At 37.7% G+C, this 22,104-nt stretch overlaps 1 protein-coding gene across 1 annotated transcript in view; it reads right to left on the reverse strand.

Annotated features, from left to right (window-relative positions):
- Nucleotides 1-22,104, reverse strand: part of RSPH3 (radial spoke head 3) — a 56,212-nt gene that overhangs the window by 20,720 nt on the left and 13,388 nt on the right. The gene's annotated exons all lie outside the window — the stretch shown is intronic.

Consider the following 22,104-nt stretch of genomic DNA (forward strand, 5'->3'; position numbering starts at 1 on the left):
TTTCCCCAGATTTGCATTGTAGTAGAAAGAGAAACAATGGCTCTGAAATTCAAATTCTAACTCTTTATTTTGTTAACTACTAGGATTAGTAAGCCTTGGACTAATAACCTAAGCTTTTATATATTTAGTTTACTCATCTCTAAAATGGGAATACTAATAACACCTACCTAAGGTTTTGGCTGTAAGGATCAAATCATATGATAATATAAGAAGCCTCACACAATACCTGACCTAGAGTAGCATTTTTCCCCACATAGTTATCATTTTTTATTTTAAAATAATCTAATGGCATTACTAATAAAAGGAGGAAAGAATCCCCTATAAATCTACTTTTCTAATACACTTACTAGTATCGTTTTTCTTAATTTTTAATTTTTATTGACAAATCTTCACAAACATACAGTCCATACATGGTATACAATCAATGGTTCACAATATCATGACATAGTTGTGCATTCTTTACCATAACCATTTTTTTATGAAACATACCCACATATAAACACAAACATTCTTACCATATGATCATTCTGTTCTTGTTATATAATCAATAACTCACAAAATCATCACCTAGTTGTATATTCATGATCAGGATCATTTCTCAGAACATTTGCATCAATTCAGAAAAAGAAATGAAAAAAAACAGAAAAATCTCATACATAACATACTCCTTACCCCTCCCTTTCATTGATCACTAGCATTTCAATCTACTAAATTTATTTTAACATTTGTTCCCCCTATTATTTATTTATTTTTAATCCATGTGTTCTACTTGTCTGTCAATAAGGTAGATAAAAGGAGCATCAAACACAAGGTTTTCACAACTACGCAGTCATACTGCGAAAGCTATATCATTATACAATCATCTTTAAGAAACGTGGCTACTGAAGCACAGCTCTACATTTTCAGGCAGTTCCCTCCAGCTTCTCCATTACACCTTAACTAAACAGGTGATATCTATTTAATGTGTAAGAATAACCTCCTGATTCTGTTTGGAATCTCTCAGCCATTGACACTTTATTTTGTCTCATTTCACTCTTCCCCCTTTTGGTAGAGAAGGTTTTCTCAATCCCTTGATGTTGAGTCCCAGCTCATTCTAGGATCTCTGTCCCACATTGCCAGTAAGGACCACACCCCTGGGAGTCATGTCCCACGTAGAGAGGGAAAGGACAGTGAGTCTGTTTGCTGTGTTGGCTGAGAGAGAGAAGCCACATCTGAGCAACAGAAAAAGTTCTCTTGGGGGTGACTCTTAGGCCTAATTTTAAGTAGGTTTAGCTTATGCTTTGCGGGGTTAAGTTTCTTATGAACAAACCCCAAGATTGGAGGCTCAGCCCATTGTTTTGGTTGTCCCCACTGCTTGTAAGAATATCAAGAATTCTCCACTGGGGAAGTTGAATTTTCCCCCCTTTTCATCATTACCCCTAGGGGACTATGCAAAAACTTTTTTGTTCACTGTTTAAATCACTCTGGGATTTATCGGGCATCACTCTGGGCAAACTTACAAAATCTCATGTCCTACTCAAGGTTCCAAATTTTGGTGTTCTTAAGTTGTCCACATAAGTTATATTAGGAAATGCACTAGTGAAAATATAAATTTTGTACCAAAGAAACATTTTTTGCTTTAGTCTCACACATAAGTTAAAGTTTTAAAATATTAATTACCATGTATTTTCAGCACCCTGCATTCCTTTGTTCTTCCTCATGCAAAACATTTTTAAATTCGTACATTCAGTCACTATCATTATATCATTATACACTCTAGGTATTCCTAGATTATACCAGCTCCATTTTTATCATCTATCTTGCCTTCTGATTTCATTTGTGCCCCCAGGCCTCCTCCCTTTATCCTCACATTCAGCTTCCTTCAGTGTTCTAACATTATTGTATTACAGTTAGGTAGTAGTGTGCTAACCATTTCTGAATGAGCTGGATGGCTGGCTCTCAAGGGTATTATGCTTAGCGGGGAAAAAAAGAAAGCTGATCTCAAAAGGTTATATACTGAAAGGCTCCTTTTAAATAACATTGTTGAAAAGACAAAGATATAGAAACGTAGACCGGATTAGTGGTTGCCAGGGGACAGCGTGATAAATGGGGCATGGGTGCAAATATCCAAGGCAGTTCCTCTTTTGTGTTAGATCAGGCCTATATCTTGACCATGGTGGTGATTACATAAATCTATATGTGGGGTAAAGTCTCATACAACTATATAGACACAGATACAAACCAATAAATACATGAAAATTATGAAAACCAAATAAGACCTGTTAACGGCATTTTACCAATTTCCTGTTTTGGGTAATATATTATAGTTATATATGTAACCTTGGTGAAAACTAGATATAGGGTAAACAGGATTCTGTACTACATCTGCAAATTCCTGTGACTCTATACTATTTCAAAATAAAACTTTTTTATAAAGAAATGTATAACTGGATCTATGAAACAATCAGGTTGGGCAATGCATTGCTAAAATGAACTTGTTGAATTTATGTTAACACCCCAAACCATTCAAGAGCTGACACTTATAATTCTAATCCTAATGGAAATAAGTCAAGAATGATATTTGTGATAATGTAGAATAAATGCACAAAGATAAAAGTCTTCACTGAATTATCTCAAAATGATATTAGTGAAGATGGCAGATTAGCGAGGTGTGGGATTTAGTTCGTCCTCCAGAGTAGCTAGTAAATAGCCAGCAACAGTACATAACAACTGCTGGAGCAACGTCAGTGACCAGACACACAGCGTACCCCAGTCTGGACCAGCTGGACCAGCTGTGAGTCCACCCAGAACCGTGAGTTCTCCAAGACACTGTGGCCGGCGCCCCTCCCCCACAGGCTGCTTCCCAGAGGGGAAAGGAAACGGGCTTAACCAGCAGCAGGGGCTGAGCACAACCAAACGCCAATTGTAGAATTAATTAACAAATTCTGACTACTAAAAACACGACCCACAGCTCAACTGAACCTCAGGTAAAAGTGGAGGTTGCTGGTTTTTGCCCCGGCACAGAGGGGGCAGGGCTGAAAGAAAAAGTAGAAAAAAAAAACCAAACAGGTTTTTTTGAATTTGAAAAGATCTGGGTCCTGAAAGAAAGGAGGGGGCACACAGAGATACACAGAGCAAAATACCAACTTTAGCTCTTCATTGGCAAATCCAAGGAATGTGGGTCTTGCTCTGAAAAGGATTTTTCCCTTTTGCTTTGGTGGCTGTGTTTCTATGGCTTGACTGCTCTTTGGATAGAGTCGCAAGGCTTCTCAGGCCCCACTGCCCAGGTATAGGCAGAACTAAGCTTGTTTGAGTGTTTATCTGGAGACAGTGCTTTGCCAAGGAGAGGGGCGGGGCCCAGCTCAGGTGGAATCCCTCCAAAAGGAGTTCAGACCCCAGTCTGGAAAAGTGAAGCAATTAAAACCAGACTACAACTTCTCCTGTCTCCACCACGCCCCCAGCAGGGAGAGTCTGCTGAAGTTAAAGGTACCGCATCACCTTATGGTGGTGGGACCTGCAGGCACACAAGTGCCACATACTGGGCAGGATAGGGAAAACAGAGAGCCCAGAGACTTCACAGGAAAGCCTTTCAATCTGCTGGGTCTCACCCTCAGGGAAAACTGCCACAGATGACTCTTTCCTCCTGACAGGAGGCCAGCTTGGTCTGGGGAAATCTGGCTGCAGTCTATAATACCTAAGTAGACCCTCCAAAGGTGGGAAAAAAGGCACCATACAGGCAGGGCAAGAAACAAGAAAACAAGAACTGAAAAATTCTAATCTGTTAAACAAAACCTAAGCTAGATAACTAGAATAAGCTGAACTGAATGTCAAAGAACAGACAGACAACAAATTCATCTAGCAAGAAAATCCTAGCTAAAAAAAAGTGAAAACAATCTCCAGAATAAACTAATTATGGTAACTAAATGCCTAGATGCCAGCAAAAAATAAAAATCATACTAGGAAAATTGAAGATATGGCCCAGTCAAAGGAACAAACCAACAATTCAAATGAGATATAGGAAGTGAAACAATTAACTTAGAATGTTCGAACAGACATGGAAAAGCTAATCAAAAATCAAATCAGTGAATTGAGAGAGGATATAAAGAAGGAAAGGAATGAACAAAGAGAAGAAATCAAAAGTCTGAAAAAACAAATCACAGAACTTATGTATTAGTTAGGGTTCTCTAGAGAAACAGAATCAACAGGGAACACTCACAAATATAAAATTTATAAAAGTGCCTCACGTGACCACGGGAATGCAGAGTCCAAATCTGCAGGGCAGGCTGTGAAGCCGACGATTCCGATGGAGGGTCTGGACGTACTCCAAAGGAAGGGTCGCCAGCCGAAGCAGGAAGAGAAGACTGTCTTTTCTGAATCCTCCTTTAAAAGGCTTACAGTGATTAGATTAAGCATCACTCATTGCAGAAGATACTCCCCTTTGGCTGATTACAAATGGAATCAGCTGTGGATGCAGCTGACATGATCATGATTTAATTCTATGAAATGTCCTCATCACAACAGACAGGCCAGCACTTGCACAACCGGACAAACAGGTACCACCACTTGGCCAAACTGACACAGGAACCTGACCATGACAACTTATGAGAATGAAAGGCACAGTAGAAGAGATGAAAAAAACAATGGAAACCGACAATGTCAGATTTCAAGAGGCAGAAGATAGGATTAGTGAATTGGAGGACAGGACATCTGAAATCTGAAAAGCAAAAGAAAATATAGGGAAAAGAATGGAAAAATATGAGCAGGGACTCAGGGAATTGAATGACAGCATGAAGCGCATGAATATATGTGTTGTGGGTGTCCCAGAAGGAGAAGAGAAGGGAAAAGGAGGAGAAAAACTAATGGAGGAAATCATCACTGAAAATTTCCCAACTCTTAGGAAAGACTTAAAATTACAGATCCAAGAAGTACAGCGTACTCCAAAGAATAGTTCCAAATAGATGTACTCCAAGACACTTACTAATTAGAATGTCAGAGGTCAAAGAGAAAGCGAATCTTGAAAGCAGCAAGAGAAAAGCAATCCATACATACAAGGGAAGCCCAATAAGACTATGCATAGATTTCTCAGCAGAAACCATGGCGGCAAGAAGACAGTGTATGCTATATTTAAATTACTAAAAGAGAAAAACTGCCAACCAAGAATTCTATATCCAGCAAAATTGTCCTTCAAAAATGAGGGAGAAATTTAAAACTTTTCAGACAAAAAAATGACAGAGAAAATTTCTGACCAAGAGACCAGTTCAGCAAGAAATACTAAAGGGTGCACTAGAGACAGATATGAAAAGACAGGTGAGAGAGATGTGGAGAAGAGTGTAGAAATGAAGACTATTAGTAAAGGTAAAAAGAAGAAAAATTAGATATGACATATAAAATCCAAAAGGCAAAATAGTAGAAGTAAGTACTGCCCTTACAGTAATAACACTAAATGTTAATGGATTAAACTTCCTTATCAAAAGACACAGATTGGCAGAACGGATTAAAAACAGGACCCACCTATATACTGTCTACAAGAAATGCATCTTAGACCCAAGGATAGACATAGGTTGAAAGTGAAAGGTTGGGAAAAGATATTTCATGCAAATAACAATCAGAAAAGAGCAGGAGTAGCTATACTAATATCCAACAAATTAGACTTCAAATGTAAAACAGTTAAAAGAGACAAAGAAGGATATTATGTATTAATAAAAGGAACAATTCAGCATGAAGACATAACAATCATAAATATTTATGCACTGAACCAGAATGCTCCAAAATACATGTGGCAGACACTGAAAACACTGAAAAGAGAAATAGACACATCTACCATAATAGTTGGAGACTTCAATTCTCCACTCTTATCAATGGACAGAACATCTAGACAGAGGATCAATAAAGAAACAGAGAATTTGAATAATACAATAAATGAGCTACACTTAACAGGCATTTTTAGAACATTACGCCCCACAACAGCAGCGTATACCTTTTTCTCAACTGCTCATGGATCATTATCAAAGACAGACCATATGCTGGGTCACAAAGCAAGTCTCAATAAATTTTAAAAGATTGAAATCATACAAAACATTTCCTCAGATCATAAAGGAATGAAGCTGGAAATCAATAATAGGCAGAGAGCCAGAAAATTCACAAATATATGGAGGCTCAACAACACACTCTTTTTTTTTTTTTAATTTTTTTTTATTAATCAAAAAAAGAAAAGAAATTAACACAACATTTAGAAATCATTCCATTCTACACATGCACTCAGTAATTCTTAGTATCATCACATAGATGTATGATCATCATTTCTTAGTACATTTGCATCGATTTAGGAAAAGAACTAGCAAAACAGCAGAAAAAGATATAGAATGTTAATATAGAGAAGAAAATTAAAATAATAATACTAATAAAATATATATATAAAAAGGAAAAAGAAAAACAAAAACAAAAGATACAAACAAACAAACAAACAAACAAAAAACTATATTTCAGGTGCAGCTTCATTCAGTGTTCCAACATAGTTACATTACACTTAGGTATTATTGTGCTGTCCATTTTTGAGTTTTTGTATCTAGTCCTGTTGCACAGTCTGTATCCCTTCAGCTCCAATTACCCATTATCTTACCCTGTTTCTAACTCCTGCTGGTCTCTGTTACCAATGATATATTCCAAGCTGATTCTCGAATGTCGGTTCACATCAGTGGGACCATACAGTATTTGTCCTTTAGTTTTTGGCTAGACTCACTCAGCATAATGTTCTCTAGGTCCATCCATGTTACTACATGCTTCATAAGTTTAGTCTGTCTTAAAGTTGCATAATATTCCATCGTAGGTATACGCCACAGTTTGTTTAGCCACTTGTCTGTTGATGGACATTTTGGCTGTTTCCATCTCTTTGCAATTGTAGATAATGCTGCTATAAACACTGGTGTGCAAATGTCCGTCTGTGTCTTTGCCCTTAAGTCCTTTGAGTAGATACCTAGCAGTGGTATTGCTGGGTCGTAATCCATTCTGCCATTCTATGTCTTTTGATTGGGAAATTCAGTCCATTAACTTTTAGTGTTATTACTGTTTGGATAATATTTTCCTCTACCATTTTGGCTTTTGTATTATATATATCATAACTGATTTTCCTTCTTTCTACACTTTACTCCATACCTCTCTCTTCTGTCTTTTCATATCTGACTCTAGTGCTCCCTTTAGTATTTCTTGCAGAGCTGGTCTCTTGGTCACAAATTCTCTCAGTGACTTTTTGTCTATAAATGTTTTAATTTCTCCTTCATTTTTGAAGGACAATTTTGCTGGATATAGAAGTCTTGGTTGGCAGTTTTTCTCTTTTAGTAATTTAAATATATCATCCCACTGTCTTCTAGCTTCCATGGTTTCTGCTGAGAAATCTACACATAGTCTCATTGGGTTTCCCTTGTATGTGACAGATTGTTTTTCTCTTGCTGCTTTCAAGATCCTCTCTTTCTCTTTGACCTCTGACATTCTAACTAGTAAGTGTCTTGGAGAACGCCTATTTGGGTCTATTCTCTTTGGGGTGCGCTGCACTTCTTGGATCTGTAAATTTAGGTCTTTCATAAGAGCTGGGAAATTTTCAGTGATAATTTCTTCCATTAGTTTTTCTCCTCCTTTTCCCTTCTCTTCTCCTTCTGGGACACCCACAACAAGTATATTTGTGCGCTTCATATTGTCATTCAGTTCCCTGATCCCCTGCTCAAGTTTTTCCATTCTTTTCCCTATAGTTTCTGTTTCTTTTTGGAATTCAGATGTTCCATCCTCCAGTTCACTAATTGTAGCTTCTGTCTCTTTAGATCTACCATTGTAGGTATCCATTGTTTTTTCCATTTTTTCTTCTTTGTCCTTCACTCCCATAAGTTCTGTGATTTGTTTTTTCAGATATTCTATTTCTTCTTTTTGTTCAGCCCATGTCTTCTTCATGTCCTCCCTCAATTTATTGATTTGGTTTTTGAAGAGTTTTTCCATTTCTGTTCGTATATTCAGCATTAGTTGTCTCAGCTCCTGTATCTCATTTGAACTATTGGTTTGTTCCTTTGACTGGGCCATATCTTCAATTTTCCAAGTGTCATCCATTATTTTCTGCTGGTGTCTGGGCATTTGATCAGATTTCCCTGGGTGTGGGACCCGCTGGTTGAAAGGTTTTTCTGTGAAATCTCTGGGCTCTGTTTTTCTTTTCCTGCCCAGTAGGTGGCGCTCGTGGCCCTCGTCTGTCTGCGGGGCCCACCAGTAAAAGATGCTGTGGCTCCTTTAACTTGCCAATCCGAATCTCGCAGTAGGCCCGGGAAACCGGCGTGGGGGGGGGGGTCTCCGGCCGCCACGGCTTGGGGGAGTACCGGTCCAAATTGCCCAGCTGGCCCGAGACGCCAAGCATGGTGGGAGGGCCCCGCTATCCAACGTTCCCAGTCAGACCGGGGAGCCACGTGCGTGGAAGGGACCCCAGTCGCCAGCCGCCCCGGCTGGGAAAATGCGCGCCCCTTGGGTATCTCACCGCAGCGGATTCTCCCTGCCCGTTCAGCCGTTCCAGAATGGGGTATGCTGTCTTTTTGGTTTCTGTCGTGGCTCCGGGAGCTGTTTCGTATTGTTTCTGTTTCTTCAGTTGCTTTTCTGGAGGAGGAACTAAGACCCGCACGTCTTACTAAGCCGCCATCTTCTCCGGAACAACAACACACTCTTAAACAACCAGTGGGTCAAGGGAGAAATTACAAGAGAAATTAGTAAATGACTTGAGGCAAATGAAAATGAAAACACGACATATCAAAATTTATGGGACGCAGCAAAGGCAGTTCTAAGAGGGAAATTTATTACTCTAAATACCTATATCAAAAAAGAAGAAAGCAAAAATTGAGGAATTAACTGTCCACTTGGAAGAAGAAAGAACAGCAAACATACCCCAAAGCAAGCAAAAGGAAAGCAGTAATGAAGATGAGAGCATAAATAAATGAAACTGAGAACATGAAAACAGAGAAAATCAACAAAACCAGAAGTTGGTTCTATGAGAAAATCAAAAAGATTGATGGACCCTTAGCGAAGTTGACAAAAAGAAGAAGAGACAGGATGCAAATAAATAAAATCAGAAATGGAAGAGGAGATATAGCCACTGACCCCATAGAAATAAAGGAGTACTGAGAGGATACTATGAACAACTTTATGCTAATAAACTATATAATATAGATGAAATGGACAACTTCCTAGAAAGGCATAAACAACCAACATTGACTCGAGAAGAAACAGACAACCTCAACAAACCATTCACAAGTAGAGAAATTGAATCAGTCATTAAGAAGCGCCCCCAAAACAAACGTCCAGGACCAGATGGCTTCACATGTGAATTCTATCAAACATTCCAGAAAGAATTAGTACCAATCCTGCTCAAACCCTTCAAAAAAAATTAGAGGAGGGAAAGTTAATTCATTCTACAAAGCAAACACCACCCTCATACCAAAGCCAGACAAGGTTATTACAAAAGAAGAAAACTACAGACCAATCTCTCTTATGAGTATAGATGCAAAAATCCTCAACAAAATTCTTGCAAATCGAATCCAGCAGCATATTAAAAGAATTATACACCATGACCAAGTAGGAGTCATTCCAGGTATGCAAGGATGGTTCAACATAAGATAATCAATTAATGTAATATACCATATCAACAAATCAAAGCAGAAAAACCACATGATCATCTCGATTAATGCAGAAAAGGCATTTGACAAAATTCAACATCCTTTCTTGTTGAAAACACTTCAAAGGATAGGAATAGAAGGGAACTTCCTCAACATGATAAAAGGAATATATGAAAAACCCACAGCTAATATCATCCTCAATGGGGAAAAACTGAAAACTTTCCCCTTAAGATCAGGCACAAGAAAAGGATGTTCACTATCACCATTGTTATTCACCATTGTGTTGGAAGTTCTAGCCAGAGTAATTAGACAAGAAAAAGAAATACAAGGCATCAAAATTGGAAAGGAAGAAATAAAACTCTCCCTGTTTGCAGATGATATGTACTGTATGTTGAAAATCCTGAAAAATCCACAGCAAAACTACTAGAGCTAATAAATGAGTAAAGCAAAGTGGCAGGTTACAAGATCAACATTCAAAAATCTGTAGTGTTTCTATACACTAGCAATGAACAGTCTGAGGGGGAAATTATGAAAAAAATTCTACTTAGAATTGCAACCAGAAGAATAAAATATTATGAATAAACTTAACTAAAGATAGAAAAGACTTATACAAAGAAAACAAAAGAAACTGTTGAAAGAAATCACAAATGATCTAAATAAATGGATGGGCATACCATGTTCATGGATTGGAAGACTAAATACAATTAAGATGTCAATTCTACCTAAATTGATTTACAGAGTCAATGCAATACCAATTAAAATCCCAAAAACTTTCTTTTCCGAAATAGAAAAACCAATAACCAAATTTATCTGGAGAGGCAGGGTGCCACAAATAGCTAAAAATATATGAGAAAGAAAAACGAATTTGAAGGCCTCATGCTACCTGACTTTAAGGTGTATATGAAGCTACAGTGGTCAAAACAGCATGGTACTGGCATAAAGATAAGATATACTGACCAATGGAATCGAACAGTGTTCAGACATAGACCCTGTCATCTATGGACAATTGATCTTTGATAAGGGAGTCAAACCAACTCACCTGGGACAGAACAGTCTCTTCAATAAATGGTGCCTAGAGTACTGGATATCCACATGGAAAAGAATGAAAGAGGATCCATATCTCACACTCCATACAAAAATTAACTCAAAATGGATCAAAGACCTAAACATTAGATCTAAAACCAGAAAACTTTTAGAAGAAAATGCAGGTAAATATCTTATCAATCTTGTAATAGGAGATGGTTTCCTAGACTTTACACCCAAAGCAAGAGCAGTGAAGAAAGAAATAAATAATGGGAACTCCTCAAAATTAAACACTTTTGTGCATCAAAGATCTTCATCAAGAAAGTACAAAGCCTACAGAATAGGAGACAATACTTGGAAATGATATCTCAGATAAAGGTCTAGTATCCAGAATATATAAAGAGATTGTTCAACTCAATAACAAAAACACAGACAAGTCAATTATAAAATGGGCAAAAGACATGAACAGACACTTCTCAGAAGAGAAAATACAAATGGCCAAAAGGCACATGAAGAGATGCTCAACTTCCCTGGCTATCAGGGAACTGCAAATCAAAACCACAATGAGATATCATCTCACACCCACCAGAATGGCCATTAACAATAAAACAGAAAACGACAAGTCCTGAAGAAGATGTGGAGAAAGAGGCACACTTATCCACTGTTGGTGGGAATGTCAAATGGTAGAACACTGTGGGAGACAGTGTGGCGGTTCCTCAGGAAGCTAAGTATAGAACTGCTATATGATCCAGCAATACCACTGCTGGGTATCTACTCAGAGAACACGAGGGCAAGAATACAAACAGACATTTGCACACCAATGTTTACAGCAGCATTATTTACTACTGCCAAGAGATGGAAACAGCCAAAATGTCCATCAACAGTCAAGTGGCTACACAAGCTGTGGTATATACATACAATGAAATATTATGCAGCTGCAAGACAGAATAAAGTCATAGAGCATATAACAACATGGATGGACCTTAAGTCACTATAACTGAGTGAGATTAGCTAGAAACAAAAGGACAAATACTCTGTGGTCTCACTGATATGAACTGACATTAGTGAATAAACTTGGAGAATTTCACTTGGTAACAGAGACCATCAGGAGATAGAAATATGGTAGATATTGGGTAACTGGAATTGAAGGGATACAGATTGTGCAACAGGACTGATTGTAAATATTCAGAAATGGATAGCACAATACTGCCTAAGTGTAATACAATAACTGTAAGACATTGAAGTTGAATATCAGAATGATAGAGAGAGGAGGCCTTGGGGCACAAATGAAATCAGAAGGAAAGATAGACAATAAAGACTGAGATGGCATAATCTAGGAATGCCTAGAGTGTATAATGATAGTGACTAAATGTGCAAATTTAAAAATGTTTCTGCATGAGGAAGAACAAAGGAATGTCAATAATGCAGGGTGTTGAAAACAGATGGTAATTCATATTTTAAAACTTTAATGTATGTGTGAGACAAGAAAAAATGTTTATTTGGTACAAAATTTATATTTTGACAAGAGTATTTCCTAATATAACTTACGTGGACAGCTTAATCGAACAGCACAGTACTTGGAACCTTGCATAGGGAATGAGATTTTGTAGGTTTGTCCAAAGTCATGCCCAGATAAATCCCAGAGCAATTTGAACAGTGAATAGGGAAGTATTTGCAAAGTCCCTTAGGGGGAATGGTGAGAAATGGGGAAAATTCAACTTCCCCAAGTGGAGAATTCTTGATATTCTCACAGGCAGTGGAGACAGCTAAAGCAATAGGCCAAGCCTCCAATCATGGGGTTTGTTCATATGAAACTTAATTCCGCAAAGGATAGGCTAAGCCTACTTAAAATTAGGCCTAAGAGTCACCCCCAAGAGAACCTCTTCTGTTGTTCAGATGTGGCTTCTCTCTCTTGGCCGACACAGCAAGCAAACTCACTGCCCTACCCCTCTCTTCATGGGACATGACTCCCAGGGGTGTGGACCTTCCTGGCAGCGTGGGACAGAAACCCTAGAATGAGCTGGAACTCATCATCAAGGGATTGAGAAAAGCTTCTCGACCAAAAGGGGGTAGAGTGAAATAAGACAAAATAAAGTGTCAGTGGCTGAGAGATTCCAAACAGAGTAGAGAGGTTATCCTGGAGGTTATTCTTACGCATTAAGTAGATATCACCTTGTTAGTCAACTTGTAATGGAGAGGCTGGAGGGAACTGCCTGAAAATGTGGAGCTGTGCTCTGGTGGCCATGTTTCTTAAAGATAATTGTATGATGATATGGCTGTCACAGTGTAACTGTATGGTTGTGAGAGCCTTGTGTCTGATGCTCCTTTTGTCTACCTTATCGATGGACAAGTAAAACATATGGATTAAAAATAAACAAACAATAGGGGGAACAAATGTTAAAATAAATTTAGTAGATTGAAACACTGGTGATTGGTGAAGAGGAGGGGTAAGGGGTATGGTATGTATGAATTTTTTCTGTCTTATTTTTATTGCTTTGTCTGAATTGATGCAGACGTTCTAGGAAATAATAATGATGATGAATATACAACTATGTGATGATAGCGTGAGTTACTGATTATATAACAAGAATGGAATGATCATATGATAAGAATATTTGTTACTATGTGGTTATGTATTATAAATTAAAAATAAGTAAATTAAAAAAAGAAAGGGGGTAAGGGGTATGGCATGTATAAATTTTTTTCTGTTGTCTTTCTATTTCTTTTTCTGAATTGAAGCAAATGTTCTAAGACATGATCATGATGATGAATATGCAATTATGTGATGATATTGTGAATTACTGATTACATATGTAGAACAGAATGATCATATGTTAGGAATGTTTGTGTTTCTTTGTTGTCATTTTTTTTTAATTCTAAAATTAATAAAAAAATAATTAAAAAAAAATACAAGGGCCTTCTACTTCAGTGAAATTTCTAGTTGCCCAGTGGTGTGGGGCATGTCAAGATATCCCTTCTAAGCTGAAGGATAAGTTGCTGCATCTGGCCCCTGCTATGACCAAAAAAGAGGCACAACACCTAATTGGTCTCTCTGGATTTTGGCGACAACATATTCCTCATTTGGGTGTGCTACTCCTGCCCATTTATTGAGTGACCAGAAAAGCAGCTCTTTCGAATGGAACCTGAATAAGAGGAAGCTCTGTGACAGGCCCACGCTGCTGTATAAGCTGCTCTGCCACTTGGACCATGTGATCCAGCAGATCCAATGGTGCTGGAAGTGTCAGTGGCAAATAGAGATGCTGTCTGGAGCCTCTGGCAGGCCCCTATATGAGAATCATAATGCAGACCCTTAGGATTTTGGAGCGAAGCCTTACCATCTGCAGATAACTACACTGCAGATAACTACACTCCTTTTGAGAAACAGCTTTTGAACTGATACTGAATACTTAATCATGGGCCACCAAGTTAGCATGAGACCTGACTTGCCTATCATGAGTTGGGTGTTCTCTGACCCACCAAGCCATAAAGTTGGGCATGTGCAGCAGCACTCCATCATAAAATGGAAATGGTATATATGAGATATGGCCAGAGCAGGTTCCGAAGGCACAAGTAAGTTACATGAGGAAGTGGATCAAATGCCCACAGTCTCCACTTCTGTCACATTACCTTCTTTTTCCCAGATCAGAGCTATGGCCTCTTGTGGAGTGCCTTACAATGACTTGACTGAGGAACAGAAAACTCGGGCCTGGTTTACAGATGGTTCTTTCTGTACAATATGCAGGTACCACCCAAAAGTCGACAGCTGCAGCAATATAACCCCTTTCTGGTATGTCTCTAAAGGACAGTGGTGAGGGGAAATCTTCCCAGTGGGCAGAACTTCGAGCAGTGCACTTGGTTGTTCATTCTGCTTGGAAGGAGAATTGGCCAGAGGTGCATTTGTATACTGACTCATGGGCTGTTGCTAATGGCTTGGATGGATGGTTGGGGACTTGGAAAGAGCATGACTGGAAAACTAGTGACAAAGAGATCTGGGGAACAGGTATGTGGATAGACCTTTCTGAGTAGGCTAAAAACATGAAGATATTTGTGTCCCATGTGAATGCGCACCAGAGGGTTTCTTCAGCAGAGGACAGTTTTAATAATCAAGTGGATAAGATGACCCGTTCTGTGGATATCAGTCAGCCTCTTTCCCCAGTAACTCTTGTCATTGCCCAATGGGCTCATGAACAAAGTGGTCATGGTGGTAGGGATGGAGGTTATGCAGGGGCTCAGCAACATGGACTTCCACTCACCAAGGCTGACCTGGCCACAGCCACTGCTGAGTGCCCAATCTGCCAGCAGCAGAAACCCACACTCAGCCCCTGATATGGCACCATTCCCTGAGGTGATCAGTCAGCTACATGGTGGCAGGCTGATGACATTGGACAGCTCCTACCATGGAAGGGCAGCGATTTGTTCCAACTGGAATAGATGCATACTCTGGATATGGGTTTGCTTTCCCTGCATGCAATACTTCTTCCAAAACCACCATCCATGGACTTACAGAATGCCTTATCCATTGTCACGGTATTCTATACAGCATTGTTTATGATTAAGGAGGCCACTTCACAGCAAATGAAGTGCAGAAATGGGCACATGATCATGTAATTCTCCGGTCTTACCATGTTCCCCATCATCCAGAAGCAGCTGGATTGACAGAATGATGGAATGGCCTTTCGAAAACTAAATTACGGTGCCAACTAGGTGGCAATATCTTGCAGGGCTGGGGTGATGTTTTCCAGGAGGCTGTGTATGCTGTGAATCAGCATCCACTGTATGGGGCTGTTTCTCCCATAACCAGGATTCATGGGTGCAGGAACCAAGGAAATGGGAGAGGCACCACTCACTATTACCCCTAGTGATCTACTGGAAAAATTTTTCTTCCTGTCCCTGTGACCTTGAGCTCTGCCATTCTACAGGTTTTAGTTCCAGAAGGGGAAGTGCTTCCACCAGGAGAAAAAACAATGATTCTGTTGAACTGGAATTTAAGACTGTCACCTGGTCACTATGGGCTACTTGTTGACGCCCCTGGATCAACAAGCCAAGAAGGGGATTACTTTACTGGCTGGGGTGTTTGACCCTGACTATCAGGGGGAATTAGGACTGCAACTACCCAATGGAGGTAAAGAAGAGTTTTCCTGGAATATAGACGATCCCCTAGGGTGTCTTTTAGTACTACAATGCCCTGTGATTAAAATGAATGGAAAACTGCAACAACCCAATCCAGGCAGGACTAGCAAAGGCTCTCAAACTTCAGGAATGAAGGTTTGGGTCACCCCGCCAGGCAAAGAACAATGGCCCGCTCAAGTGCTTGCTGAGCATAATGGGTACATGGAATGGGTAGTGGAAGAAGGTAGAGATACATATGAACTACAACCACGTGATCAGTTACAGAAACAAGGACTGTAATGCTGTTTTGTTCATGTTATAGTATTTAAGTTGTAAGATACCAAGTTTAAGAATGAATATTACTCAAGGACTTGCACCTTATTCTGGGGAGATTTAATGCATGTCTGGTTGTACACGTGACAGGTGAGTATTGTTAGGCGAGGAAAAATTGTCTTTGTTATTGTTTTCTATTTAGAGATTAAGTAGGTTTGGTAGATTCATACCCAAGTATTTCAGGTTTGGGGAATAATTATAGACAGTATTGTTTTAAATTTTGTTTTTCTTTCTAGTAAAAACCAACATTCCTTTCTAGTAAACAGAAATATTACTGATTTTTGAGCGTTGATATTGTGTAGTATCTTGTGATGATGTTCAACTCACGAGTTCATGTTTTGTTTTGCTTTTTTGGTAGACCTCGGGATTTTCTGCATAGACAATCATGTTATTTACAAATAGGGGCAGTTTTATTTTATTTTCTTCCTCTTTTGATTAGGATGTCTATGTCTTTTTACTGCTGTGACTAGAACTTCCAGAGCTATGTTGAATAAGAGTGGTGAGAGTGCCTTGCCTTATTCTGAATCTCAGGGGGAAAACATTCAGTCTTTCTTTTTTTTTTTTTAATTTTTTTAATTTTATTTTTTTAAATACCAAAAAACACCAAACAAACGCAAACACTCCTATTTTGACCATTCTGTTCTACATATATAATCAGTAATGCACAATATCATCACAGTTGCATATTCATCATCATGATCATTTCTTGCAACATTTGCATCTATTCAGACAAAGAAATAAAATGAAAACAGAAAAAAATTATACATACCATACTCCTTACCCCTCCCTTTCATTGATCACTAGAATTTCAAACTAAATTTATTTTAACATTTGTTCCCCCTATTATTTATTTTTATTCCATATGTTCTACTTGTCTGTTGACAAGGTAGATAAAAGGAGCACCAGACATAAGGTTTTCACAATCACATAGTCACATTGTGAAAGCTATATCATTATACAATCATCTTCAAGAAACATGGCTACTGAAACACAGCTCTACATTTTCAGGCAATTCCCTCCAGTCTCTCCATTACATTTTGGATAACAAGGTGATATCTACTTAATGTGTAAGAATAATCTCCAGGATAACCTCTTGACTCTGTTTGGAATCTCTCAGCCATTGACACTGTCTCATTTTACTCTTCCCTCTTTTGGTCGAAGCATTCAGTCTTTCACCATCAGTATGCTATTAGCTGTAGGTATTTTGAGGAGATTCTTTGTCAAGTTGAGAGAAAGTTCTCAATTCCTAATTTTCTTTGTTCATCATGAATGAGTGTTGAACTCTATTAAATGCTTTTTCCATCCTTTTACTTTTAACCTACTTATATCCTTGTAATTGTTATATGCTTGTAGACAGCACACATTTGAGACATTATTTTTATCTACTTTCCAATCTCTATCATTTTATTGGTTTATTTAGATCACTTACATTTAAAGTAATTATTGACATTGTAGGGCTTAAGTCTGCTGTTTTATTTTTGTGTTTTGTTTGTTCTTTCTATTTTCCATATCTCTGTTTCTTTTTCATACCTTCCTATGGTTACTTAAATACATTTTAGAATTCGATTTATCTATACTCTTTTTGTATAGTTTTAAAATGATTTTTAAAATAGTTTTTTTTTAAATGTATACTACGGTATTTTGAAAAATGACTGCTCAATGTATTATGGTATAATATGCAACTTACACAATTTACTAGTTTCAACATTTCACTACTTCAGATGGAATGCAGAAATCTTACTTCCATTTAGATCCTTTATTCTCCCCTTTTAAACAAAATATAATCAACTATATTAAATCTATATAATATACTTCACTTAAATATTTCATCTATATCTGATAATGTTATAATTTTTGTTTCAACCATAAAACATAATTTTAAAAATGCAGTAGTTTCATATTTGCCCCTATTTTTACCCATTTCATTTTTCTTTCTTCCTTCCTGAAGTCACAAGCCTCATTTTGCTATCATTTTATTTCTGTTTAGAGAACATTCCTTTACCCATTCTTTAAGGATAGGACATTTTCATTGAATTAGAATTAGGGTGTGTGCCGGTTGGAAATTATTGCGTACCCCGAAAAGCCATGTTTTAATCCTGATCCAATCTCATGGGGCCAAACCTATTGTTTAGGGTGGTTAACTGAATGAATTGTTTCCATGGAGTTGTGACACACCCAATTGTGGGTGTGACCTTTAGGTTATATTATTTCCATGGAGATGTGACACACCTAATTATACATGTGGCCTTTTGATTAGGTGGAGATGTGACTCCACCCATTCAAGGTGGGTCTTCATTAGTTTGCTAGGGTCCTTTAAAAGGCAAGACATTTTGGAGAGAACTCAGATGTAGATGCTTGGAGAGCAGAAGTGACAGAGCTGACAGAGGGAACACAAGACCCAGATGTCTGGAGAGGCAGGGCCCGGCAAACATCGCCATGTGACTTCCCATGAGATAAGCAAGTCAGAACCTGGACAGAGCCAAGGGAAGCCAAGAGATGAAACCCAGCCTTGGAAAATTCAAGTGAGGAACCCCCAAAGGAAACAGAGGCTGAAAGCAATGGAGCCCAAGAGCAAGGGACCAACCAATGTCAGCCAGGTACCTTCCCAGCTGACAGAGGTGTTCCAGGTGGCATCAGTCTTTCCTGAATGATGGTAACCTCTTATTGGTACCTTTAATTTGGACATTTTCACGGCTTTAGAACTGTAAACTTGAACTTAATAAATTCCTTTTTTTAAAAAAATTAATTCATTTATTAATTAAAAAAATTTAACAAACAAAAACATTAACATATGATCATTCCGTTCTACATATATGATCAGTAATTCACAATATAATCGCATTATTGCATATTCATCATTTCTTAGAACATTTGCATCAATTCAGAAAAGGAAATAAAAAGACAACAGGAAAAGAAATAAAACAAAAACAGGAAAAAAAATTGTACATACCATACCCCTTATCCCTCGCTTTCATTGATCACTAGCATTTCAAACTAAATGTATTTTAACATTTGTCCACCCTATTATTTATTTTTATTCCATATGTTCTACTCGTCTCTTGACAAGGTAGAGAAAAGGAGCATCAGACACAAGGTTTTGACAACCACACAGTCACACTGTGAAAGCTATATCATTATTCAATCATCATCAAGAAACATGGCTACTGGAACACAGCTCTACTTAATGTCAGCCACTTTTTTTTTAATTAATTAAAAAAAATTAATGAACACAACATTTAGAAATCATTCCATTCTACATATGCAATCAGTAATTCTTAATATCATCACATAGATGTATGATCATCATTTCTTAGTACATTTGCATCAATTTAGAAAAAGAAATAGCAAGACAACAGAAAAAGAAATAAAATGATAATATAGAGAAAAAAATAAAAAATACAAAAAAAATATATAAAAACAAACAAACAAAAAAACAAAAAAACTATAGCTCAGATGCAGCTTCATTCAGTGTTTTAACATAATTACATTACAATTAGGTAGTATTGTGCTGTCCATTTTTGAGTTTTTGTATCTAGTCCTGTTGCACAGTCTGTATCCCTTCAGCTCCAATTACCCATTATCTTACCCTGTTTCTAACCCCTGGTGGTCTCTGTTACCAATGACATATTCCAAGTTTATTCTCTAATGTCGGTTCACATCAGTGGGACCATACAGTATTTGTCCTTTAGCTTTTGGCTAGTCTCACTCAGCATAATGTTCTCTAGGTCCATCCATGTTATTACATGCTTCATAAGTTTATTCTGTCTTAAAGCTGCATAATATTCCATCGTATGTATATACCACAGTTTGTTTAGCCACTCGTCTGTTGATGGACATTTTGGCTGTTTCCATCTCTTTGCAATTGTAAATAATGCTGCTATAAACATTGGTGTGCAAATGTCCGTTTGTGTCTTTGCCCTTAAGTCCTTTGAGTAGATACCTAGCAATGGTATTGCTGGGTCATATGGCAATTCTATATTCAGTTTTTTGAGGAACCGCCAAACTGTCTTCCACAGTGGTTGCACCATTTGACATTCCACCAACAGTGGATAAGTGTGCCTCTTTCTCCACATCCTCTCCAGCACTTGTCATTTTTTGTTTTGTTGATAATGGCCATTCTGGTGGGTGTGAGATGATATCTCATTGTGGTTTTGATTTGCATTTCTCTAATGGCCAGGGACATTGAGCATCTCTTCATGTGCCTTTTGGCCATTTGTATTTCCTCTTCTGAGAGGTGTCTGTTCAAGTCTTTTTCCCATTTTGCAATTGGGTTGGCTGTCTTTTTGTTGTTGAGTTGAACAATCTCTTTATAAATTCTGGATACTAGACCTTTATCTGATATGTCGTTTCTAAATATTGTCTCCCATTGTGTAGGCTGTCTTTCTACTTTCTTGATGAAGTTCTTTGATGCACAAAAGTGTTTAATTTTGAGGAGCTCCCATTTATTTATTTATTTCTTCAGTGTTCTTGCTTTAGGTGTAAGGTCCATAAAACCGCCTCCAATTGTAAGATTCATAAGCTATCTCCCTACATTTTCCTCTAACTGTTTTATGGTCTTAGACCTAATGTTTAGATCTTTGATCCATTTTGAGTTAACTTTTCTATAGGGTGTGAGATACGGGTCCTCTTTCATTCTTTTGCATATGGATATCCAGTTCTCTAGGCACCATTTATTGAAGAGACTGTTCTGTCCCAGGTGAATTGGCTTGACTGCCTTATCAAAGATCAAATGTCCATAGATGAGAGGGTCTATATCTGAGCACTCTATTTGATTCCATTGGTCGATATATCTATCTTTATGCCAATACCATGCTGTTTTGACCACTGTGGCTTCATAGTATGCTTTAAAGTCCGGCAGCTTGAGACCTCCAGCTTAGTTTTTTTTCCTCAAGATACTTTTAGCAATTAGGGGCACCCTGCCCTTCCAGATAAATTTGCTTATTGGTTTTTCTATTTCTGAAAAATAAGTTGTTGGGATTTTGATTGGTATTGCATTGAATCTGTAAATCAATTTAGGTAGGATTGACATCTTAACTATATTTAGTCTTCCAATCTATGAACACGGTATACCCTTCCATCTATTTAGGTCTTCTGTGATAAATTCCTTTTTTAAAAGCTGTTCCATCTCTGGCAGCATTAACAAACTAATACAAAGTGTGAGAATCCTTTTCTTTTCTTTTAGGATTTAAAAAATATCATGTCACTCCTTCTGGGTGCCATGGCTGCTGTCATTTGAAATGTTCTGCTTTAGGTAATAAATGATTTCTTTCTAGATGCTTTCATTTTTATTGTTGTGGTGGTTGTTTATAGTTTTCACAAGTTTGATTTTGATGTGTCTTGGTATGAATTTCATTGGGCTTATTCTGTCTGGGGTTTTCTTAGCTTCTTAGATATGTAGGTTTCTGCCTTTTGCCAAATTTAGGGAATTTTTAGGCATTATTTCTGAATATTTTTTAGCCCCATGCTTTTTATCTTCTTTTGGGACTGTGATAACATGTATGCTGGACCTTTTGTTATTATTTCTCAGTTCTGTGAAGCTCTGTTCATTACTTTTCCCGTCTATTTTTGCTCTGTTGTCCATATTGGATAGTTAACATTAATTTGTGTTTGATTTCAATGATTATTTTCCTGCCATCTCCATTGTACTGCTAAGTCCATCTAGTGAGTTCTTTTATTTTGATTATTGTATTTTTCACTTGTATAATTTCCAGTTGGCTCATTTTAGATTTTCTATTTCTTTGCTAAGACTTTTTCTTTTTTTTATGTTACAAGACTGTTTGTAACTATTTGTTGAAGCATTTTTATAACTGCTGCCTGAAAATCCTTGGCAGTTAGTCCAACATCTGTGTCATCTTGTGCTGTTATCTGTTAATTTTTTTTTTTTTTAATTCAAGTTGTGACTGTCCCAGTTCTTGGTTCAATGAGTGGATTTTAATTGTATCTTGGACATTTTGGATATTATGTTCTGAGATAATATTAAATCTTTTTAACAGGAATTCACCCTGTTTAGTTTTATCATGCAGGT

This window comes from Tamandua tetradactyla, chromosome 2 (assembly GCF_023851605.1).
Source record: "Tamandua tetradactyla isolate mTamTet1 chromosome 2, mTamTet1.pri, whole genome shotgun sequence".
Taxonomy (NCBI): domain Eukaryota; kingdom Metazoa; phylum Chordata; class Mammalia; order Pilosa; family Myrmecophagidae; genus Tamandua; species Tamandua tetradactyla.